The sequence below is a fragment of the Phyllostomus hastatus genome, unplaced genomic scaffold, assembly GCF_019186645.2.
Source record: "Phyllostomus hastatus isolate PE091 unplaced genomic scaffold, TTU_PhHast_1.1 phas_scaffold_46, whole genome shotgun sequence".
NCBI lineage: Eukaryota > Metazoa > Chordata > Mammalia > Chiroptera > Phyllostomidae > Phyllostomus > Phyllostomus hastatus.
This window is the reverse complement of record NW_025334032.1, coordinates 30,831,868-30,857,314: the sequence shown is the minus strand read 5'-3', so window position 1 is coordinate 30,857,314 and position 25,447 is coordinate 30,831,868. Positions and strand designations below refer to the sequence as shown.

Genomic DNA, 25,447 nt, shown 5'->3' with positions numbered 1-25,447 from the left:
TACAGAGAGAAAGAAAGCGCAGTGCAGGTGGTGAGTATTGCTATGTTTAGGCCTCACTGGTGACATGGCATTTGGGCAGAGAGCTGGAGGAGATGAGCAAACAAACCATGACAAAACGAATCAGAGGGAACAACAGCACGTGAACCCTGAGGTGTGAGCCTGCTTGGCACACCTGGGAAAGAGCAAGGGAGTGGGGACAGGTGTAAACGGGAGGGAGGGGGGTGCATGAGGTCAGAGGTAGCTGGGAGAGAAACCACGTAGGGCCTCCCAGGGCTCTGGGAGAAACAGGTTTTTACTGAGTTGGATGGGGAACACGCTGGACAGCTTGGACCATAGGAATGCTGTTTTAAAAGCATCGCCTGCTGGTGAGTTAAAAATAGACTACAGCGCATTGGGTGAAAATCAGGGGTCCAGTTAAATGGCCAGTGTGATGATCCAGGCCAGAGGGGATGGGGGCTCTGATCTGTGGTAACAAGAGCAGCGGTGGCGAGAAGGGGTCAGTAGCTGGTTAGACGCTGAAGGCAGAGCCCACAGGGTTTGCTGATGGATGGGATGTGGAATGGAAGAAGAAGAGAAAAGTTATAAATGATTCTAAGAATTTTGTCTTGAGCGACTAGAGGACAGAGTGGACATTTACTGAAATGGGGAAACTGCCGGAGGAGCTGTTTGCGGGTAGAGGTGGAATGGAGAGGGCAGGTCAGACGCACAATCCCCACTAGCAGAAAGTAGAGCATTTCTGTGAAACCTCTGGGGAGCCAGAATGGCCCAGTGTGCAATAGGCACTTGAGTTTTTTGTTCACTGAGTGCTGATGTTGTGTGCTAAACCAATACACTGATGACCCATTTAAGTTAAAAGAACAAAGACTTTTTCTGACGTTTTAAGCTACAATCTGATAAGGCAAAATGTAACAGGAATAAATGTAAACCCATTTATTCAGTTTCCAAATAATCAACAGGGACGAGAGGAGAGATTCTTGTTTCAACAGCAGTTCCAATGGGAAGGACTTGAGAGCTTTAAGGTCACAATGCACGAAGAGCCGAGTGTGGGGAGCACGCACTCAAGAGTCGATGGACTGTGTTAATAGAAGAACAGTTTCTAAATCAAGGCTGGACATCATTACACTGTGTTCCTAGGTGATTAAACCTTACCTAGAGTATTGGAGTTGGTAACTAAGTGTCGCATTTTAAGGGGAGCGCTAGACCGTGCCCAGAGGAGATAGAGAGCCAGGTGTGGGGGGGAGGCTAAAGGTCTAGGTGTTATGGCGCATGATGACGGGAAAGAACTCGGCATGTTTAGCTAAAAGAAACAACCGAAAGTGACACTGAGATTGATGGGATGATACTCTGAGCTCCATCAAAAATGCTATGACTGTGCAGCAATGTCATTATGTACCACCAAAGGATGTGCATTAGTCCAAGGTGGCATCCCCGGCATGGAAGTCCCTGTTGCTATCACCCAAAAAGGATTTAGGGTATCAGTTAGAATGCTCTGCACACCACTGTTCTCCATAAACAATGGGTTTAAATTGTCCTTGTCTACAAATAAAGATCATACCTGTTATTTACTCACGTAATCATGGTCTTGTCAGAAATGTTACATAATTCCACTCATAGTCTCTTTTTGCTATTGCTTCACATCATTAACAAAGGTCTTGACTATAATAAAATCAATCAATCAATCAATCAACCAATTCTTGTTCAATAAATGCTTTATGGATATCCACTCACAGAGCAGCTTATTCTCCTTAGGTACAGGGTTTTTAATCACGTATGAGTTTATCAAACTATATTCCATTTAATTAATTTATGTCTACATGTTTTAAAGGAACTTTATGAAATGTTTTACTGTACCTGTGAGCCCCCTCGCATGCGAGGCTGCCAACGCTATGAGAAAGCAGTGAGGTTAGTACTGTGCACCTCGCTTTGGCGAACGCCACATCCTTATTTTCCGAGGAGCCTCGATTCTTCTGTAAAATATTCAGTCCTAGAATTTTGCCAGGAAACAACAATCCTCCTGTATCCACTTTTGAAATTCCACTCTTTTGGTATTTGGGAGCTCTTGCTCCCCATTGTCTCAGAGACGATGACCAGGGTTCTGGGACCCGCCGCTGTCCTTTCCGGGCTCCGGGAGGCCGCGTCTGGAAGGCAGAGGGGAAAACTAACGTGGAAGAGGCAGCTTCGTGGGGCAGACAGGCTCACTTGGCGGTGAGGGCTGGAGGCAGAATCCTTGCACCGTGTCCCAACTCGGCCGGGGGTCCTGCCATCTTGCAATGGCAAGGTCTGTCCTTGGCCAAGACTGGCTGTGCGGGAACTGTGCTTCTGAACTTGAGCTAGGTATTTTCTCACTATTGTATCATGCTAAGCTATGTATTCCTTCCATACATCTTTGTGTTATCCCTTTCATTTAGAAGGCTTTCTGCACTGTGATAAAATTGAAGAAAAATGAGAGGTGATTAGTTCTATTGTTTATCAGTTGTGTCCCTTTGGACACATTGTTTAATCTGATTTTATTGGGTCAGTTTCCTCAGGTATAAAATTCTTGCATAGGCTGAATTTACATAATTGTGACTACATCATCTTGGGCCCCTAGTGGTTCTCGTCCTGTCTACGGGTTTAAAGCAAAGGCACGAGTTACTCTCTAAAAACTTTTTATTGCCATAGCTTGTTTTTCTCCGGTTTTATTGCAATATAATTGACATGTAACATTGATCCAAAGTATGATCCAAAGTATGTATTGATCCAAAGTATGTAACGTCATGATTTGATATATGTGTATACTGTGACATAATTGCCACAATAGGTTCAGTTAACAACAGTCACCCCACAGAGATCATAAGAGCTGGTGAGGATGTGGAGAGAAAGCAAACCTTGTGCCCTGTTGGTGGGAGTGTAAACTGGTGCATTTGCTACGCAAAACAGTATTGAGGCTCCTCAAAAATTTAAAAATAGAACTACCACAGGATCCTGCAGTCCCACTTCTGGATATGTATTTAAAACACGCAAAGGTGCCATCCGCAAGAGTATCTGCAGCCTGTGCTCAGTGCAGCGTTGCTCACAATGGCCACGGCACGGAAACAACCAGGTGCCCATCACCAGATGAATGGCTACTCTTAAAAAAAAATTAAAGTTCCTCCCTCTAAAAGGCTCTCCAGACTCACTCACTCTCAGAGTCCTGTGCAGCCAACCCGTTACTTCAGATCAGCTTCCTGCCCCCACCTCATCCTTGGACTTGAACCCTGAGGTTGTCCTGTGGTTACCTGACACCTTTTGCCAGGAGCGTGGTGGGAGTTCCCTGTGGTCTCAGCCAGAAGTCTTAAGCCAATCCCTGTTCGTCCCTGTCCTGTCCTTTTCCTGCCACCCCCACGCAGGCTGGACACTGCAACTTCCTAGAGCAGGAAGGCCACAGAGTGACATTGAACTTATAATCACGTGAGAGCACGTACAAACCTGTAAATGGCTCTGTCATTGCAAAATAGTCTCCTGACATGCGATATATTTTCAGATAGCATACATTTTTTAAAAAATGTCTTCAGGGAAAAAAATAATAAATGTGCACTTGGATTTACAAGGCATTGGATTTCAGAAACACTGAAATGGTCTGTTGTTTTTTCTTTAAAGCCTGCCCTAGAGCTGGGGGGAGGAAGGCAGTGCTATCTGAACATTCCCCGCCCACCCGCCGCTTCCTGGTGTAACAGGTTATTGAACAGGCTGGATGGGGTAGGGCGACATCAAGAAACAGCTTTGTGTTTCTCCCCCCCCCCCCCACTGCAGCCACCCTCACATCCATCCCGTCAGCCCTCCCCTCCCCACGCCCGGTGTCATCTGACCAGATGGGCACTCTGGTCACTTTCAGGTATCAGAAAGTCCAGCATGATCTAAACCAAAGCTTCACTGTCTCCAACAGAAGCGGCTCCTTTCTCTCCCCTCCACGACCTCAGCCCAGGTCAGGCCTGCTCCTTCTTCTACCCTTCCCCCACCCTCTCTGCTATTTCTGGCTCTCTAGGGCCAGGGCCAGGGCCAGGGAGAGGGGCAGGGAGAGGGGCTGGGCTCTGGGCTTTTCCCTGAGCTGTGTAATGCTCCTTCTCACTGCTGACATGTACGTACTGGAACATTCCTGTGGGACCCTTTGAAGGTTTGTTGGGCACACCTCCCACTACTCCCGAGTCCCCACCCACCCCCTAACACGTACTCTCTCAGGGGATTCTACATCAGTCCAAGCAGGGGCCATACACTCTCAGGTGGCCTCTCACACGTCCCCTGGACCCTTTCTGTCTGTGTTGGCTGAGGGCCAGCTGCCTTCACCAAGCAGGCAGGCTTCTTGGCCAGCTGTGGTCCTTCCCAAACTGGGGTTTGCAGGGCATGCCTACCGCTGCCCTCTCTCCTCTGCCAGCCCGCCATCTCGGGGAGCCTCTGCCAGCCCCTGGCCTTCAGTCTGCCTCAGCGGGGAGTCAGGGCCTATCCCCCAAGCCCTCCTTCCTATGCCTGTCCAGCCACAGCATGAGGAAGGCTGGACAGTTTGGTGGATCAGCCAGGACCTGGCCAGCACCGTGAGGTATCAGCTTCCCTTTCCAAAAATAACTCTAATCTCCCCTAGTGGTTGTCCAGGGCCCTTCTTCACTATTCTGGGTGGCCAGGGAGGGGGGTGGGCGGGAGATAGGGAGGGGCCGGGAAGCCACCGTGCTCTCTACTCCTACACAATCTCTCCAAGGAGAGCTGGAGAGATTGTTCTTTGTTCTCTCCTTAGAGCAACATGTCTCTTCACATGCCCAGGCGGTTGCCTGGCCCGCTTGGCCTCCTCCAAGTTCAAGGTGGATGCGGCCAGCCCCTTTATTCAAAATGGGGACAGCACTTACCATCCATTATCCTCGGTTTGGAGGCTTCGGCAAAAATAGGACACAGGAGTCTCGTTTTACTTGTTACACCTGCACAATTCAATTCAACAAGCCTGGAGTGTGTGCCACTTGCCAGGCACTGAGCAAAATGCTGGGACTGCAAAAGCACACAAAACCTAATCCACAGCCTCAAAGGACCGTAACTCCTAGCAGAGCTCAAAATAGATGAACCGGGGTGGCAGGGGTGGCGGTGAAGGGCACAGGCTCCGGGAGCCTGGCTCCCTGGGTTGAATTCCCACCTTGCTACTTCCTAGCTGCCTGACTCTGGACCAGTTGTCTGAACTCTCTGCACCATTTCCCCGCCTGTGGACAGGGATGCCAGCAGTACCTACTTGTCATGCTGATCCAACAAATTCAACTATAAGTGCATAAAACGGAGCCTGGCCCTGAGAGGAGTGATTTGCATTAAACACAAAACATGGTGCTGGTCTTACTGTTTCACCAGCTTCAGCTCATCCTGGCCTTTACCTTTCCTTCCAGATTCAGGCTCCTGCTCTGCCCGTGCCTCTGGGCAAGGTCCTCCCCTTCTAGCTTACGGTCCTGTCCTCACAGCGCTCACGGAACAGGGCCTGCTCTACCCCGGCACGGCCTTCCTTAGAGACCTCCCTCCCTTCTTTTCCACCAGAGCATTTGCTATCATTCTGGCTTTCAGAGTGCCTCACGCCCCATCTTCCCTTTCGGTGTCTCACGTGGGTACCCTGGACATGCACACCGCTCCCCCATTTGAAATCTCCTTTCTAAAAATATAATGGGCACATCTAATTATATACTGTGTTCCCGTCAGAGCACATGTTAAGTCCAGAGCCTGAACCTGGAAGGAAAGGCAATCCCTGTAGTTGCTTGTGTTGCTTCCTTGCTCTTCTAAGTAATACATTTAGAGTGTCGCAGGTTCAATTCCCAGTCAGGGTACATGCCTGGGTTGCAGGCCATGACCCCCAGCAACTGCACAGTAATGTCTCTCTCTCTCTCTATCTCCCTCCCTTCCCTCTCTAAAATTAAATAAATAAAATCTTAAAAAAAGAAATAAATTTAGGAGTAAAATGAAGTCAAAATTTAACACAATTAGATTCCTACCTTTATGACGCGGTAATGGGGTAGTAGCATGATATGCCTCCCGTATTGGCATGTGGGTGAGGCCCCACAGCTGAGAACTACCCTGAAGGGGGCATGAGATCATCCGTGTAGGGCTGACAAAGGGGTGGCCCAAAGCTTGTTCTGTCACCCACCCAAGAGTTTAAAAGAGGACACTAGAAATTTCTTTGGAGGTTGAAGCAGCAGCGACAAGGGTGCCTGTGCGGAGAGGTGGCTTTCTGGGCTCTCGCGCCACAGCCACCCTCACTCCAGCCCGCACTGGCCTGGGAAGAAGGGAGTGGTTCACCCTTAAGCAAAGTGAGAGAGCCCCTGGAATCCACGTGCAGAGCTTCACCTGTGTGGCCAGAATTGGGAGGGTGCAGACTGGTCTCTGCCTTCTGCCTGTAGGGAATGAGCGTGGTTGGAGACATCCCTGCCAGGGAGCAGAGTAAAGACTCAGGGGATGGCACCCCAACACAGGGGTGTACCACAGGTATGGGGAGGGCGTGAGGCCAGCTGGAATGGCTTTGACTTCTTTAAAAAAACTGAAGGTCGGAGGCCCATGATATTAAGCAAGGTGCCAAGGGGAGATCCCAGAGAACCCCTAAAAGTGCTGCCCAAGAGAAAGAATCAGCCTGGCACCAGATTGCAGTGGTGACCCCCGAGGGAGCCCTTGCTGACTCCTCCCTTGTCTTCTACCTGTCTCCCGGTGGGTGGGGGTGGGGAGGCGGAACCCGGGAGAAGGCGTGACAACAGTGATGAGGCAGCCAGGACAGCCCACCTCACTCACTGCTGACCCCTCATCTTGCTTCAGGCCCAATCTGGCGGGAAGAAATTTGTGTGACAAATTTGAATTCTGAATTGAAGTGGACATTTTTATTATCTGAAAAATGAGGCTATTTGTTAACTCCATAAGAACTGCCTGAGATGTCTTATGGAAGAAGAAGCATTCAACTGAACACAGAAAAAATAATGGCTTTCTGTCTTTCCTCTTCTAAGTCCAACTCACATAATAAAACACTGACTCAGTAATAAGAGAACGGATGCGTAGCCTCCATCTGGCTGGTCCGTGGACACACAGGATGACTTGGTTGCAGTGTGGGAAGCATGATTCCTGCATTAAGAAGTTCCTATACATTAGGAATCCATTCCCTGGAGTGGTGGCCTTTATCCCGTCTCCTTCTAGTTCCATCCACATGCTCTGGTCATTCATCATCATGAATAACAGATGCTGCAGGACCGGGGTAAATGCCTCTTGCCGAGCTCAACAGACACAGGAAATATTTGGCAAAGACTTAGCTCAGGGAGTGAAAGGGAAGCTTAGCCATTCCAGACAGAGACGGTCCCTCCAGTGGGGGCCACGGGGGCGAGCAGGTGAGCAAGCACTCAGGGGACGGAGGTGGAGGTCTGTCCAGGAAGACGTCTGGGACCCTGAGAAGGGCTCTGGTATAGGGCTGCCAGATGAACAAATCAAAGCCTGGGACATCCAGTCCTTTGCTGTGCCTGGTCACCCTTCTCTGGAGGGTGTGCCAGACCAGGGCAATGAGGAGCAGCATCTTTAGTGCATGCCATTGTGGCCAGTAGTCCATCCAAGTCAGAGGGAGGGAAGATCATTCTCTACGCGCATCTGAGGGAGAGGAAACGTTACACATACTCAGACCCACCAACGATTATCATCAGGAAAAGTTAAGTGGGAGAAATACTGTGTGCTTTGGGGATGGAAAGGAACCAGGGAAAGGAAATTTACATTACCTGCTTTAAAGAAATACGGCTTAGAGATAAATGACTCGGAGGGAAGTCATATAACAATGTAAAGCCTATTAAAAAGTAAGTGCATTCGGTCTTTAATTTAATTTTGAGTCAAATAACCGGGTTAAATTTATTCCTTGTGCAACACATAATTTTAACATTTTATTACACAAAGCTGACAATTCAATTTAAATTGTAAGAGTCTGCTTGGCACAATTAATTTTGATGATATTTACTACTTGCTAGGTATCCTTAAAAGGTGGAACACCTTAAAGAATGTGTTCCAGTTATTCCAAATCACTCTGAGAGCTGTGTTAGCGATCAGCGAGTCCACCTCCCATCAGCGGGGCCTCCTGAAAAACTGACGGACACGACTGCTGACCTGCGAGCTGTAGCAGGAGCAGGATTTTCACATCAAATTCGGGGGCAGGAGGGGGACCTTGCTGCCCTCTGAAAGGCCCCCATCATGGGTGCCTCCCAGCTGTAGTCATGTGATGATGGCCAGCACCAGACATGTTCTGAGAGCAAGGTAAAGCTGCCCCCACCTCCTCAATATTTGATGGTCTCAAGAGTGGGGTGATTGAGCCCTTGTTTCCCCTCTTCTGCTCGTCAAAGTCATTGTCATCTTCAAAGACTCCGTTCCATGTGTCACGTCTGCTGTGAAGCCTTCTCCAAATGTCTCAGTCGTGTTGCCTGTTTCCCCTCTCTAAGGAACCCCACCCCCCTGGCAAGTTCTAGATCCCTCCAAGGGTGCTTCATTTCTTTTCTGAACTCCCTCGAAATACCACGTGTCATGCTGAGGACCAGAGAGATCACAAGAAACAGCACGGCTCTGCCCTCAAGGAGCTCAGGGCCCAGCAGGGGAGAGGAGCACACTAGGGCGGGAGTGGTGATGGGTACTAGGTGCTGTAACACACAGAAAAGGCTCTTCCATGCAGATTGGACCGGGACCTGCTGGGGAGGTTCCTCCGGGAGGCGGAGTCTAAGCCACTGCCGGAAGGTCCAGGAGGATGAGCCATGGAAAATGCAGAAGAGGCAGAGTGTCCCCAAGCAAGGAGCCGTACCACACCAAGAGAGAAGCATGTGCAAAAAAAGTCAAGGCGTGCCAGGACTCAGGTGACGTCAGCGCTCCGTCCGCATGGCAGAAAGGGAAAGCCGTGGGGACAGAGCCAGGTCACTGATATAAGACAGAGTCTTCTGCAGATTATGAAGTGCCTTTCAAACAATAGGTGTAGGGGGATAAAATAAGTGAGTATGTATTTATAAGTTTTGTAAATTTAAAATAACATAATTCTCAGTCATTTATAAAGTGTAGCTGTAAAATTTTTTTATTGAGTGTTTTATACTGAACTTTCAAATTCTTATTAAAAAGGCCATAGCAAGCCTTGAATTAAAAAAAAATAGGGGTAGGAGAAAGTGACTCAACTACTCCAGCAAGTAGGACTCCTAATCTTTGACTTCCAAGTTGCAGCAGCCTCTGAAGATTGACAGGGAATCTGGGGACGGCCGAGGACTGTTGCTCAACACATTTGCTCTTGACTGTGGATATTTACACGGGGTTTCCAGGAAATTTTCGAAGGTTAGCATTTTGGTGAGGCACTCTGTGAATCCAGGCACTGATCAAGAATTCTGAGAATGATAGCGATTAACCTGCAGTGAGGTCTTCGTCTGCTTCCAACACTGTTTTAAATGTTCTGCATGTTAAAATCTCCTTATTCCCAACCACTTAAGGTGGGTTATACTACTGTTATCCCCCATGTTACAGACAAGGAAACTGAGATACTGAGAAGGTAAGAGGCTTTCCCATCACTGCAGAACTTGTTCCTTACAGAGCCAGAGTTAAAACTTCAGTGTTTTGTCAGAGCCCGGATTCCTAATCACTGGAACCACTACCTCTTCCCAGCTGCAGTGGGTGGGTGTTTGGCAAATGGGCTGCCAGGCCTGGGAACCCAAGGCTCACTGTTCCAGAGACAGAGGCCTGGCAATCAAGGACAATGGACAGGAGGCGGAGTGTTCCTGGCCTGGCCTTGGCACTCCTCCTGAGGCGGCCACTGTCTCAGAAGAACAACCTGGGGAGTTTAATTAACAGCGCACTCGCAGGAATGCCCGGAACAGCGGGAACTCCATGGCTGAAGGCCTTGAGGGTGGACATCAGAACCAAAGGGCCTTCGTTGCCATCTTTCAAGTTGTTATGAAGAGCAATAGGCAGAGCTGAACTTGCCCGTTTTGGGCAGGAGCGTGCTCAAGATTAATTACACAGATGGATCACTTTACTCTGAAAAAGCCAGTGGATGGTTTGATGTAGTGACTTCTGCAACCATAAAATCAGGAGATGTATGGCTGTCTCTATGCTGAACGGGGCCCCAAAGAGATTGACCTCACATATAAAGTGAAAATGATATGCATGAATTTCACCAGGTGGTGGAAACTCCTCATGATACCTACAAATAGTGATTTCATGCCCAGGATGCTGGACTCAGATGTCAAACTGGGGAAAAGTTCTCCTGAAAAATGGCCCATGGGACTGTGGGAGACGTGCTGGATTCTGATATACAGAAGGTTAGAATTTGATGTCCAGGCTTTCAAAAGATCTCTGAATACACAAGCATTAAAGAGGCATGGGGGAAGGCGGGTTGGGGATTCCAGTGATTTTATAGTCAAGATATATCTTCAGAGTAAATGCATGTCCGTGCCGTCAACCCAGCTGGAAGCTTTTTGACCTCGTCCTCTCCCGGGGAGGGTGAGAGGGAGGCCAGCTGGGGGTTGCTGGCCAGGCTGTTGTGCTCTGGGCCAGCATGCCTGACCGCCCCCTCAGCCCTCCTCACAGGCCTGATGTGGGGCTGCTTTTCTGCAAGGCACACGGTGCCCACTTTAGGGAGGCCACTGCGGGGGAGCTGGAGGAGCACCATCCTGAAAGTGAAGGAAGGTGTTCACATCCCAGCTCTGCTATTGGCCGATGATAGGATGTTGGGGGTGCCAACATCTCCGTGCCTCAGTTTATTTGTTGGTGAAATGGGATGACACCCCCTACAGAGATGTAGCAAGGATTGAGACAGTGATACACGAGAGTGTCTGTAGGCTGCAGGCCCCCATGAAGTGCTAGCTTCTCTAGTTAGCAGTATTTTAAGGCATAATTCACCGGATATCCTCCTACCCCTAGTTCTTCACATACCCTTTTTATTTTGTTTTGTTTCACTATTTTTATTGCACTAGAATACATACATAAAATTAACGCTGTAACCATTTTTAAGTGCACAAATCAGGGACATTAAATGTTGTACAACCATCACCACTACCCATTTCCAGAACTTCTTCATCAACCCAAACTGGAGCTCTGTGCCCATCAGATAATAACGCCCCCTCCCCTCTCCCCTCAACCCCTGGCAACCTCTATTCTATGAAGTTGTCTATTCTAGATATTTCATGGGAGTGGAATCATACAATATTTATCCTTTTATGTTGGGCTTATTTCATTTAGCATAATATTTTTAAGGTTCATCTATGTTGTAGAATGTGTCCAAATTTTCTTCCTTTTAAGGCTGGATGATACTCCATTGTATGTGTATACCACATCGTGTTTATGTGTTCACTCATCTGTTGGTTGTTGTTCCACGATTGTGAGTGATGCTGTTATGTTAAGCTGATAAGAATAGATATCTACGCTTGATCTTAGCCAAAGGCTAAGAAACGGTGAACAATACTGCCATGTGCAATTGTATACAAGTGTGTGTTTGAGCTCCTGCTTTCCATTCTTTGGGGTGCATACCTGGGGTGGAACGGTCGGGTCATGTGGAAATGAACTTTTTGAGGAGCCACCTGACTTTTTCCCGCAGCAGCGGTACCATTTCACATTCCCACCAGCAGAGTGTATGGGTCCTAGCTTCTCCACGTCCTCACCAACACTTGTTATTTCCCATTCTTCTGTAATAACCATCCAGAGAGGTGGACATGACTACCCCGTTTGTTTTGAAGGGCACCAGTTACAACTCCATGCGGTGGGAAACCCGGGGCAGGTAAGGTTGTCTGCCCCCGACTGGAACTTGACGCATCAGGGAGCATAGCTGGCACTCGGAGTCCTTTGTCTGAAAGAGATTGTATCCAAAGCAAAATGGTTTTCCAAGGAGGAACTAGGAGAAAGACTTGGGATCACAGGCACTTGACAATCCTGTCCATGTGTTCATTTATTCACCCGTTCACTTATTTCATACATATTTATTGAATGTCTGTTTTGTAGAGAACAAGGAAGAACTGTGGTAAATGCTGTGACAGTTAGATTTTAGAATTCCCCAAAACTGGAAGGGACCTTAAGAATCATCAAATACCCACCCCCAACCAGAATGTTTCCTAAAACCAGACGGATAGCAGTAGGGTTCAGGCTGCCCCAAGCCTTGAGGCAGAACTCTTCTCACTCTCAGGAGAATGGGTTTGAAACAAGGGCACGCATTTGCAAGGGAGCTGTCTTTTGTCACAGGTCACTAAACAGCATAGTCACTTGATCAGCCCAGGAGATTTGAACGCAATAAAACAAGTGTCAAGAAAACCTGATTAGATAAGCCCCGAGGACTCATGCAGTCCTTACAATGTGATAACCTCCCGCAGAAATGTCACATACAGGCTGTGTGTGAAGGCAGGCACTGCTGATTTGGAATCTGAGAGCCAGGCAGGAGTGTGAGTATTTGATTTCAATCTGGGAAAATTCCCGAGGACAGAATTCAGAGGATCTATGAACACCGTCACATCTATACAATTGGATTTCATCAACAAACGCAGACTTATTTTCTAGCTCAAAATGGGTCATTCCAACTATATTAAAGGGCAAAGAGAAATAGATGGAAACAGTGGTTAGAATGCAATGCAGAGATACAGTTTCCACATATATGTTTATTTTACTCTGGTTAATGCTCAAGCCTCAGGAGCCCCAGATTAATCTGGATTCATGGGCAGCATCATTTTCTGAAGTCACATTCTCTTCCATCTCCTGCATACCCTCCAAAGCCACGCAAAGGAGCAACACCGACCTCACCCACTTCCCTCAGGACAGAGCAGCATTTTCTGAGGGGGGCGGTGAAGATTTGCAGGAAGAGCTCCCCAGTCTTCACGAATCACCTCAGTATCTGAAATGATGGCTGGAACACAAGGGTAAATACTATTACACTAAACTTTCTGTAACTTGGGTGCCAATGAACCTCGTTTCCATTCTGTCTGTATTCTTGGTGCTCTACTGCATTTCATATTTAGCTCTTATTGTTATCTACATGGAAATACTTGAAAGAAGTATTTAATGTCTTAACTATGTGAACAGTCTCTCCACATAGGGCCCTTGGGTTCAGAATGATGCTTTTGGGTGCTGTAAGCAACCGTGCTTCCGTCCAGGTTCCCGTGTTCACGCAGCAGGATGCTGGGATCTTACGAGGAAGCAGAAGGCTGAAACCAGTGATCACTCTGCAACCCAGACAGGTGAAGAGGATTCCACTGGTGTTTGAGCCATTGACTCTGGGCCCTGATGGGAAACCTTCCCCAGCTCCGATGTCTTCTCTCCTCGCCCAGGGCTTAGCAACCTGGAGCTACAATTCCACATTCTCATCTCGAGTCCTGCTCTGCCCCGCCAGCAACTGAATATTCAACCCTGTCCCACTCGCCTAGGCCTGTCGCAAATGAATCCCCACTGCAGCGGCTCAGCAAGGGCAGCCTAACGCCTTCAACATATTTTAGGAAGGCTGGTGACATCACAGGCATTTAAAAGAAGGACCAGGCATCTGTGAAGCTTAAAATGAAATGAAGCAGAATTCTGCTCAAAGCACCCAGCTCATTAAGATTACTTTCCAAAAACTAGTCCAGGATTCAGGGCAGCTGCTAAAGGGAGGTATGGGAAACAGAAGATACTCAAGCAACTGTCTGAAAGGGAATGTTGAGGGAACTTTTTAAAAAATTCCCAGTTTTATTGAGATATAATTGATATATAACATTGTATTAGTTTTAGGTGCACAACATACTGTTTTATGTATCTATTGCAACAAAATGATCCCCACTGTAAGTTTAGTTCATATCCATCCCTTCACATGGTAACATTTTTTTTTTCATGTGATGAGAACTTTTAAAAGCTACTTTCTTGACCATTTTCAAGTATATAGTATTGTTAACTACGGTCACATCTCAGGACTTAGTTATCTCATAACTATGAGTTTGCACCCAATTTTCCTCCTCCCCAACCCCTGCCCCTTTGAGGGACTTTTCAGGGGGTAGGAGACGGGACAAGGTGACCTTCCGACTGAGGGATTTAATCACCACAATGGTCTCCGAGATCAGGATGGGCAGGAACTGCCCAAGTTATTCTCCAGACCCTCCGGTGTTCAGTCACACGGGGTGGGTGGGGACCGCATCACTGAACCACCAGTGAGTGAGAACTGAAGAGGCACAGGGCCAGTCCTGGGAAGGACCGAGCCGGTGCCCCGCTCTCGGGGAGGTGAGAACACACTCAGGAAGCATGAGAGGAAAGGGGGGTTTAGGGGTGCCCTCTTTACCCGCCTAGATGGCTTCTCTTCTCCTGATCCCATTACTCACGCTGCTCTGTCACAACATGCAGACCTCTCTGAGCCTGGGAAACCGAGCCTGGTGACAGCAGGGCCACCGATGCATGCCTCAGAAGTCCAAGGGACACTCAGGTGCCTATTTCATGTCCATTTAGATCCCTCGCAGACAAAGGAAATCGTTTGGTGTAATGATTGTAAATTCTAGTTCTTGTTGTCTGTTTGCACAGAACTCATAAAGGGCTGGAGAGACTTTTTCCTTGGCTCAGTGCCTCCATGAGGAGGAAACTGTCTTAAGTTAACCCCCTATTCCCCATCCCCCTCAGTCTGGGGAGGAAGTCAGCTGTCTGGTCGGTGTCTTGGGGGAAGAATCTGGGCCACATGGCTCAGCTGCTCCTTTTTCCTGGTGCAGATCTGCCCGCAGCAGAGCAAGCCCTGCCCAGAGCCCACGCCTGCAGAGGGTCCGGCCCTGCGGGGTGTCCCGGGAGCTCTGTCCGCCCCGGCATTCCAGAGTGAAGTCTGCACAGCCCCCAGGCTGCAGATCCACAGCCTCACTCTCCAGCCGGCTTACTGTTAGAAGGATTTCCAACTGTTGACTGTACCATTTTCTTTACGAATTGTGAATTCAGGGGGAGAAAACTGGGTGGTATATATGAGCTTCCCAATTCCCGGACAGCTCCAACATTCAGAGGAAATTCTTTACCCTTTTTTATTCTAACCACCCTGATCCAACACACGTGGGCCCACACACACACACACGGGCACGCGCACACACACGCTTCCCCCTCCTGCTTTAACGTTTCCAACCTCTGCTCTCCTCCTCTCGGAGCCCAGGAGCCTCCTAGCATGTCGGGCTGCCCTGACATGCCTCCTAGTTTCCTTCCACAGAGGGGAAACCTCTCACTGACGACGCGCCATGGATCATGCTCTCGCTCAGGCAATGCGGGCGTGTCCTTTCCACCACGTGAACACGCAGACCTCACCGAGCTACTCTTCTGTGGCAGACCCCAGGGCTCTCAGAAGCCACCTCCTTTCTGTCAGACCTGCCTTCCTTTCTATTCAGGATTCCTGGGGCCATTCTCCTCAACCTCCACACCAGAAGGCCGGCCCTGCCCAGGAGGAGTGGCCAGTCATTTTTAAAACAGAACCGTTTTCCAGTGCGAAACAACCACCGAGGAAACAAGACTGTCTCCACCCTCAGGTCAATGTCAGGTCAGATAAGCACATGCTGGAGGGTTCAAGTATCTGCAGTGACTGGCCCCACAATCTCGTCTCTTCCGAGGGCAAGGCTGGGCACGCCGACGATTTTCTGACAGTTGCCAGAACCCGGGGCTCTGTCGAAGATAGGAGGGAGTGCTGATAAGTCACTCAGGATGATAGGGAAGGAGAATTCATTCCCGCTAACGTGGTTCCTGATCTGGTAACTGCACTCCTTCCCCTGCCAGAGCCCCAGGGGGCCGCAAAGGGGCCCTGTCTCCAACACCAAGAACTGCGGAAGGCCTTCAGAATATATTTATTGCCATTTAAATGCAAACTCATTTAGGGCATCACACAGGGCTGACAGGTGCAAGGTGTGGCGACAACATCCCTGGGGCTGTGCAACCAGGGAGGCAGAGGCAGCAGCCTGGGGTCAGGTGGGGGAGCCAGGTGGCTGACTGTGTGTCCCCGTGGAGTGGCCTTCTGGGGCTAGTTTGCCACAGTCTGGGCTTGATCATCAGTTTTGGAGGTTTAGCCATCTTGTTTATGAAGAGACTAGAGACCTCTCTTAGGAATACCCCACCTTCGCTGTGCTCACACAGGCTCCTGTGATTTGAGATGAGAACTACAGCGGCCTGGACAACCTGGGTTGGGACACAGGACACATTCTCCCTGGACAATGCTGAGATAGGCACCGAAGACACTGACCCCATGATGCTCCTGGCTCCGTGGTCAACTATCCCTTGTCTGGCGGCTGTTCCTTTGGAGATGAAGAAACACTTCTAAGTCCCCGGCATTATCGAGTCCTGCAAGGCTGGTGGCAGTCTCTCCTAGAAGAGTTTGCCGATCTTGTGAGCAAGTTTTATAGTTAAACTCACAAGGTAGCAACCTTAATTCCAAATTCTGTGGGCAGCTTTACACTAGCCCTCAAATATGACGATGCTACTGAGGCTGGCCAGCATCTGTGTCTGCTCCCCTGTTCACCAGCCCCTGAACACACCATGACCACCCCCCATTCCACTGACGGCACACCCTCCACCTGACCCCCACCTCCTCCAAGGCACTGCAGCTCAAGCCCCATCTCCTGCAGGAAGCCCTTCCTGACCACCCCACCCATTACTGATCACTCATCCTCTGAAAGTCTACAGTGCTCAGAGATAATGGAACATAATTTAGCCCCTAATTGGGTGTTGGCTAGTATCAATCACTGCCTTCCTGTGTGCTCTATCTCGCCAACTAGACTCCAAGCCACTTAAGACTGGAAAATGTATTTCATATTTCTGCAGCCTCCCCCACCATGTCCAGCACATTGAGAACACTTGAAGGTATTGGATAAAAAGGTGCATGGATAAAAAGGTGCATATTAACATCCCTTTGATCCTCCAAATACCACCACACTTTCTCTGCATATCAAATCCACCTCCCCGGGAAACATTCCTCAACCACTGTGACTCCCACCGATTTCTCCTGCCTTCCTGACCACTCCCATTACTGTCTGAGCCAGGCCTTTTGTCACTCAGTGCTGTTTCATCGGAATGCAGCCTCAGCTTAAACTATGGGACTTCTGTCTGCACACCTGCAGCCAGGGTTTGGGTGATGTTGGCTCCAGGCGCAGGTGACACCTGGCAGGACAAGGTCTCATCCAGTGTTTGTTGTTGTGCTGAAGGTCACCCTCCCCACCAATGGGAAGTTACCCCCCAGCCTCACCAGCATTGTCGACCGAGAGTCAGGCTTTTGTGTAAGGTGGACCCGGGCATGAGTCCTAGGCTGTCCCTTCTGCTGCGTCCCTGTAGGCAGCGCCTCCCCTAAGCTCGCTAGGCCTCCATCTCCTCATCTGTAGACTAGGCGGGGGACCCGTAAGCCTGCCACCATGCGGAGCTACTGGGAGTCTTCAGTGCCATCAGGCACTGAAAATAGAAGGCATGTAGAATAGCGGTTCTAAGTAGGGTCTTTGGAATCAGGCCACATGACCTTGACCAAAAAGGCTTAATTCTCCAAAATTCTGTATAAAAGAGATAATCATGTGAACCTCATGAGCTTCTTGAGGGGATTATGCCAGATGATATTAGGTGCTTGTATGTTATCACTAATAGTAGTAGTGGTGGTAATAGCAGTGATATTAAAATACTGTTACCATAGTAACTGGTGTGTGGGAAGTACTCCTCTTCCACCACGCCAATGCTTAGGGTCTCCTTGTTTCTCTCCCAGGTATCAGGCTAGGTCCTCTGACCCCTTGTTCACATCTACCATCTAAACAGCTCAGAGTAGGACTTGCAGCCTCATCAAATCAGCTGAGGATGGAAGATATTTGGGAAAAAATGTTGCATTGTTGCTGACATATACTATGGAGTTAGGCTTACAATGGTGTTTGTACTGAATTTGTGCAGACTTCATGTGTCCTTATTTCCTAAACAATGTAGTATAACGGTTCCTTACATAGCATTTACATGGTATTAGGTATTATAAGTAATCTAAAGATGGTTTAAAGTATGGGGGAGGTTGTGCACAGGTTGTATGCAAATACCACACCATCTTGTACAATATAAGGGACTTGAGCATCTGCGGACTTTGGTATCCGCAGCAGGTCCTGGGCCCAACCCCCCAGATACCGAGGCACGGCCGTCCTACCTACCAAGGCAGACCCAGGAACGTCAGGCCTTGGCGCCTCCAGCTACACCGCCTTCTCTCCGCCCCGCCACACAGGGTGTCCTGATCTCTAACTCCTTAATCCTACAGAGGGCCTGTGATAACAATTGTAGCATAATAAAATCTGCAAGACTCTTCCTTTGGCAGAAACTGATGCTGCCGAGGTGTCCTACGCTAAGGATGAGAATCGCTCTCCGCCACACAGCGCACTGGACGACCTGCACTTGCAGGAGCTTGGCTGGGCTGTTCAGTCCCGTGGCTGCCGAATGCTTCCCATGCAGGCTGTCGGCCCCCTCGTCTGTGCTGGATGGTCCAGGGAATTCCTCCCGGGGTGGCCACCTGCCACCCCTGGGTCCCAAACTGATGCTAGAATGCTCTCCAACCTCCCAGCGCTTTACCCTGTGCAGCTGGCACTGGAATCTACGAAGCACGGCTCTGTGCTCGGAGCCCTGGGCAAGTCCGCAGGTACTTTAGCACATTTACCATGTGAAATTCACCCTTCGGATTCTGTCACTTATGGTTTACTACTCAATTACTATCTGTACCTTTTGGGTAGTGATTTCAATGCAGCTAAACAGGCGCCATAATTTACTCCTCCAAGGGGTCTGCTTTTCCGTGCTGATGAAATCCACGGCACTCCCGCTTAATCGCATTAGCCGGAATTTGCGGGTGGCCTCCGGATAAACGGAGCGGGTATAAATGCGCAGCATTGCTGTTCCTCGTTTTTCCCCGTAGCTCATTCTCACGCCTTTCGGTTTTCGAAAATCATGACCGTGTAATGGTGCCAAGGGCGCAGCTGGGAAGCTGCAAAAAGGCTAAAAGGACCTAGGGGGGAGAAGCCACCTCAGACATAACAAGGGGTGATTCTAGGAGCTTCCCCATGGCTAGACACAATGTGCTGCAAACCTAGAGGAAAGACTCATGAAGAAAAGCAGCACAACCTTGCGAAAGCCACAGTGAGCTGATAGAGGAAGAGAGGGGTAAAGAGAACATTAAAGCCACTGATAAATATAAAATGTATTCACAGTTGCCTATGAGATACAGGCATGCTCAGAAGCCCGTACATAGGTGCCCAGAAGCACAGAGCAATGACTGCAGCTTCCAGAGGCTCCCTGCGGCTAGAAACACAGCGCTGACCCAGAACCGGGCTTGGAAGGGGTGTGGGGGAGACCGATTCCAGAGGTCTGGGGTCGGGCTCCCATCCTGAATTTTAATGACACCCCAGGAGGCTCTGAGGCAGGTGGTTTATAGACCACACCTGGAGAAACTCTGAAGTAGATGACTCCAATTTTTCAGCTGCATATAATGTACGCACTATCTTTAAACATTCAGTCTTTGTGTATCTTATCCGCTCATAGCCTCTGTGTACACACGCAGGGAGAGACGGCACCATCTGTCTCTCTACTGTATGTATGGATTCCACATGGGTCTCATTTACAATAGAACAACCGAATTTGCAAGTGTTCGGTAAAATCAAATAAACACAGTGTATGGGTCTGAGTATTTTCTTTCCTCACTTGGCCCAGAAGAAGGACTTGATTTGTATCAAGAATCACAAACACAGCTCCGTGTCTTGAGAACCAAACATGGAAGGGCCTGGGGGCTCGATTTCAGGTTCCGTTTCAGACGACGTGGGGTCTCGTCTTCGCTCTTCTGAGGGCTTCTCCGTCCTTTAGCCTCACACCTGAGTTGCGACCTCCAGAGGCTGCTGCCGGTGGAGGTCTCTGGCCCCTGGCAGTCATGACTGCCTTGCCCTCCCCAAGTGGAAAAGCATTGTTTCTCTTCTGTTAACCTTTCACCCTCTGGGGTGGCAAGTAAGTGTCAGCGCATGAGCCAGTCCGTGGGGAGGGAGTGGTGGAGGCGGACCGGAGGGGTGGGTGGAGTGGATGCTGAGGCTCTGAGCGGGTTTCAAGGAAGGAGTGGGATCTGGGTCCCTAGGGGGTAGGGAGGGGTCACTTTCATGTCACCTATTTGCCAGGCCAGCCTAGGTTTCCTCTTTCAAAGACCTACTCTTTTTTATACACAATGTTAGAACTGGAAGAACATTTGTTTTTTCTTTCTTTCCTTCTTTTTAAGATTCCACATGTAAGCGATACTGTGCAGTATTTGTCCTTCTCTGTCCAGCTAATTCACACAGCATAGTGCCCTCCAGCTTCATTCCTGTTGTTGCAGAGGGCGGGGTTCCCGTAGTTTTAATATTCCATTGTGTGTGTATGTGTGTGTGTGAATATATACATATACATATATGTGGATATGGGTATGTGTGTGTGTATATATATGGATATCACATTTTCTTCTTCCACTCATCTCTAGACTAATACTTAAGTTATTTCCATGTCTTAGCTAATGTGAACAGTGCTGCAACGCACATGAGAGTGCAGGTGTCTCTTCAAGACAGTGATTTCATTTCCTTTGGATGTATACTCAGAAGCTGGGTTGATAGGTCATATGGTAATTCTTTCTAAATTTTTTGAGGAACCCCCGTACTGTTTTCCATGGTGGCTGTTCCAGTCTACATTCCCACCAACAGTGTAGAAGGGTTCCTCTCTTCCACATCCTCACCAACATTTACCATCTCTTCTTGTTTGATAATAGCCATCCTGTCAGGTATGAGGTGATATCTTATTGTGGCTTTGATTTACATCTCTCTGATAAGTGGTGATGCTGAGCACCTAACTTTTTCAGGTACCTGCTGGACGTTTGTATATCCTCTTTAGAAAAATGTCTACTCAGGTCCTTTGCCAATTTTTTAATTAGATTATTTGGGGGGTTTTTTTTGCTGTACAATTGTACAAGTTCTTCATCTAGTTTAGATAATAACCCCTTACCAAATATATAGTGGCAAATATTTTTTCCTGTTCCATAGGTTACATTTTCATTTTGTTGATTATTTTCTTTGCTGTACAGAAGGCTTTGAACTTGATGTAGTCCCACTTGTTTGCTTTGCTTTTGTTGCCTATACCTATGGCATCATATTCAAAAATATCATTGCCAAGATCAAAGTCAAAGAGTTTTTTCTTTGTGTTTTCTTCTAGGAGTTTTATAAGGTTTTTTTCCCCCTCAGGTCTTACATTTAAGTCTTTAATCCATTTCAAGTTAATTTTTGTGGATATAAATGGCATTCTCAAAGCTTTGGTAGCTTATCAGAGATGCACTACTCTAGTTGGATTTTTTCACCATCCAATCAACATATAGATTGGTCAGGTTTGCTTATTCTAAAGTTACATATACTCATGAATCAACATGCAACAAACAGCCTTTACCCCCACGAAGTGTATGCCTCGCCCTTCAATCAGGAGGCATCCCAATGGAAACAGTTTTCCCTAGAGCGTGCGGCACACTGTTATGATTCATTGGCTTCATTTGGGGTAGTAGGAGGGAGAAGAGAGAGACTGAATAAAATGGAAGTAAGTATTATGCTCCCAGCACTTATCTGTTCTGATTTCAGACTAGCGCACTTAGTGGTCAGCATGCAGATGATGGAAGTGGAGGCTAACAAGAAAAACTTAGAGGGAGGGGAGACAGTTATGGTGGATGAAGCTGAGAGGAGTAATGCGTCCTTGGGCAGTGATGCTGTTCTCATAGCGCTTCCGTTGCCTTGTTTATTGTAAAGAGAATCAATAAAAAGATAATGCTGAAGGTTTTTAATTTAGTGAATTCCACCAAGGACCAAATACATCTGACAGTAGCCTGCCTTTTTAAAATGCGAACACTCTGCTCAGATTTATTAATTTTCATGTTATGAATATTTAAATAAGGCTCTCCCAAGGGAATCATTTACATAGAGCTAATGCACTTCCATTTTTAATGAAATGAATAGTCAACCATTAAAAATAAAATATTGATATGAATTGTTAGACTAATTGATTGGGGAAGAAAGTTACTGTGTAAGCAACCAGAGGTTTAAGAAAAATGAATAAAAATTGAACCACTCCATTATTGTTAGCCCTTAGCATTAAGGAAGACTCAGTCTAACAGATTTCTTTTCATTTTGAACAATTGTTTTCTTAAAACGTCTAAAGGAAATTATCTTTGTAAATTAAGATTCAGGTAGGAAACGTGAGCCAAAAAAGAAATGTGATCTTCAGCGGCAGCACTTAACTGCTTAGTTCCCGTCACAAAACACGGGGTGGGGAGGTGGGGTCATTTTTTTTGTAATTTAGACTCCAGCCCTGCTTTTTTCCCTGGATTTAACATAAACTACAGTAACTCAAACTGAAGACATCTCCCTGATGTCTTCAGGATACCTGTGCTCTTATCAAGATGTGAATAAATGTACTATTTTAAGTCACTTTAAAGACGACTAGTTAAAAAACCTTTCGGAGTCCATTCCTTCTTCTAAGTATAATTTTCTGTGTTTGATTGTCTTAAAGTGAATCATACCTGTCTTGTGTTAAAGGTTTAGGTTTAACTACTGACGACTACTCAGTTCGCCAATCCTTTGTCGTGGCTGAATCCATAAATAAAGAGCACGGATTTCACTGCCACTCCACACGCAGTTAGGAGTGAGTCGATACAAAGAAAAGGCAAGAAGTGTTGTGTTCTGATTTCTTGCCGAAGACCTCTTCTTACTCAGCTGTTTGATACAGGAGGCAGGTGTGGATTCAACAGAAACACAAAGGCCAGCATAGTAAGTACCAGGAGCTCAAAAAATAACATGAAAAAAAATGGAGAAAGTGAGTTGTTGGCATTTTGTAGACAGAAACAGAGACTATAGGAGTGAGAGAATTGAAGATACTCGAAAGAAAGTGGTTAAGGGATGCAGTGGGCAGGAGAAGCAAAGGGAGTAGGGAAATGTGGAAAGAGCCAGGAATGGGAGAAGCAAAAACAGTGGACCAAGTGAGGAAGAAAAGGCTAAGAAGTGGGCTACTAGTGTCATTTGGCGCAGTGCTTCTCATGCATACAAATCACCTGGGGAGCTTGATAAAATGCAGATTCTGAGTCAGTTCTCCATTAATGTTACCATAGTTAGGTAACTAGCTATTAGTAAGAAAGAGGGCAAAGGGAATTAGACATTGAGATAAATAAACTAGGGGGTATGAGCTCGTTTGCTTCACCAGAAAACTATAGCTTCACACCCCAGGGGACATAACATTGCTCTGCCCAGGATCAAGACCACTCTTATCCCCCTCAGGTGCCGGATTGTTGAGGGGACAGGGGGAGGTCAGCACGTGTGCACTAGCAGTCAAAATGGTGCAGGGGATGGTGCTTGACCATACAGGCAAGTCAGTCCAGCCTGGGAAAATCACTGGCTAAGGGCCAGACCCATCAGAAGCCTTTGAAAGCATGGGAAGTTTATTGTTTATTTGGAAAAAGCCTCTCGTCTTTCCCATTCCTGAGAATGGGATATATACATATATATATATATATATATATATATATATATATATAATCCCAGGGAACAAAGATGTGTTCTCTCCCTCCCTTTCTCTCTCTCTCTCTCTCTTGCTCAGTGACCCACACTCGCCTCTTTTGTGCATGTGTTCTCTCTCTCGCCCAGGGACACCAAGCTCCCAGGAGATGACCAGGACAGTGTTGCATGAGTTTGACTGCCGACCCCAACCTAATCCAGGAAAATGGAGCGTGTGTGGCTCCTGAGCTGGGTTCTGAGCCTCCAGTCACAGCGTTAGATGAAAGATCGCAGGTTTCATCACCATGTGTTGGCGGTGTTGGCTGTTCTGCCAGCCTGACCTAACGCTGCCAGCAAGGCTTTGGGAACTGTCCAGAGAGCCACAAAAAACTCAGTAAGAAAAGGCTAATGGACCCCTCAAACTTAAAAACAAACTTCTCTGCCAAGAAGATGGCCAAGGAGACTGTTAAAGCAGAAAGCCCTGTTCCTGCCTCAGGTGACACCTATCCAGAAATAGAAAAAGAATTCTTTTCCTTCCATCCTCTAGAGTTTGAGAGTTTCGGCCTGCCTGAAGAGCAGCAGACAGAGTTCCTCGCCTGGACCCGTGAGCCTCTCAGCTTCCCCGGGGGGAGAACCACCACGATGCCCAGGTGCCCCTTCACCTCTGGAGATGCCCTCTTCACCGTGGGAGGCCCGTCGGTGGCTGGCTCCTTCAAACAACCTGTGCACCCTGGTTGTTGGGCTACCACCTGTTTGCTATGACTTGGATATTTAAATTCCTTAAGACTTTATAGTTTGTATGTATTAGTGGTTTGCATTAAGCAATTCTTTATTATTTAAAAAATGCCAATGCTGCTAATCCAGACCACAGTTCGAGCCAGCAAGATTAGAGGATCCTATTTTCAGCTGCTGGAATGTGAAAAATGTCTGCGCCAAAGAACGAATTATTTATTAAGTACCTGTTGTATACCTAGCAATCTGCTAAGTACTCTGAAGAGTTTAAAAGAAGGTGAGAACCCCCTTGTGTGGGAGCTTAGAGTCTTACGGAGGAGATAAGACAAGCAAACACAAGCCCACTAGAGTGCACCAGAAGAGCTGTGTGTCAGAGGGCCTGTGTGCGGCCAGAGGCCTCAAGGAGAGAGGAGTTTGTCTCAGCTGACAGGCAGAAAAGAGGAGGCGGGGCCCAAAGTGAAATGAGAACAAAGGGAAGAGTGTGGAGCACAGGTGCAAGGTGCCGCAGAGACCTCGGTGGGGCCTCTATACTTTACTGCCACCCCAACCCGGGATCCGCTTGGGGGCTGAAACAGGCAACTATTGTGGCTGGACCTGAGTCCAGGTGAAAAGGCAGGTGTTTCCTGAACACCCAGCACATGACCGGACAATCATCTAAAATCTGATTATACACACGTAATACTGGCAATTGGCTTTGGACCCAAATTTCCACTGGAAACCTTTGTCCTCATTCAGCTCTTCCCTGAGTTCTATGGTGGCGAAGGAGTAAATGGAGGCAAGTAAACCACAGGTGATTTGTGATTTCAAGTCTAACATGCTGTGCAGTTTTTGTCAAGGGGCACCTTCCCTGGACCTCAGACTCCCCTGCTGCACTAGGAGTGGTGCTCACTTGGGTCCGATAAATGCAGAGGTTCTCACAATGACCCTCCCTGTGTGGTCCTTGTGTGCCACTCACATGCACCACCTACCCACCTAATCCTCCGGCTGCCTAATGAGGTGGGCTCATTATCAGCCCTTTTACAGTTGAAGAAATCAGCGCTCAAAGCTTTTAAGTCATCGGCAAAAGGACACCAGTGGCTAGTAATCAGCAAAGCTGATCCCAAGCCTGTCTGATTCCAAACTCTTATACCCAATTCTGCAACAATTCACACCTCCAAGACGGTGATTTTTAAACCATCACCGTTTCAAAGAAAACCTCAAACTCAAAATCGTTTCAGAGGACTTTTAGGCCATGATTTCATAAGCCACACACCACTGGGAAAGAACACAGAACCATCTGACGC

At 47.8% G+C, this 25,447-nt stretch overlaps 1 pseudogene; it reads left to right on the top strand.

The window, feature by feature from the left end:
• Positions 1-19: 19 nt before the first annotated feature.
• On the top strand, positions 20-25,068 carry LOC123807396 (annotated as a pseudogene).
• The last annotated feature ends 379 nt before the right edge of the window (positions 25,069-25,447 follow it).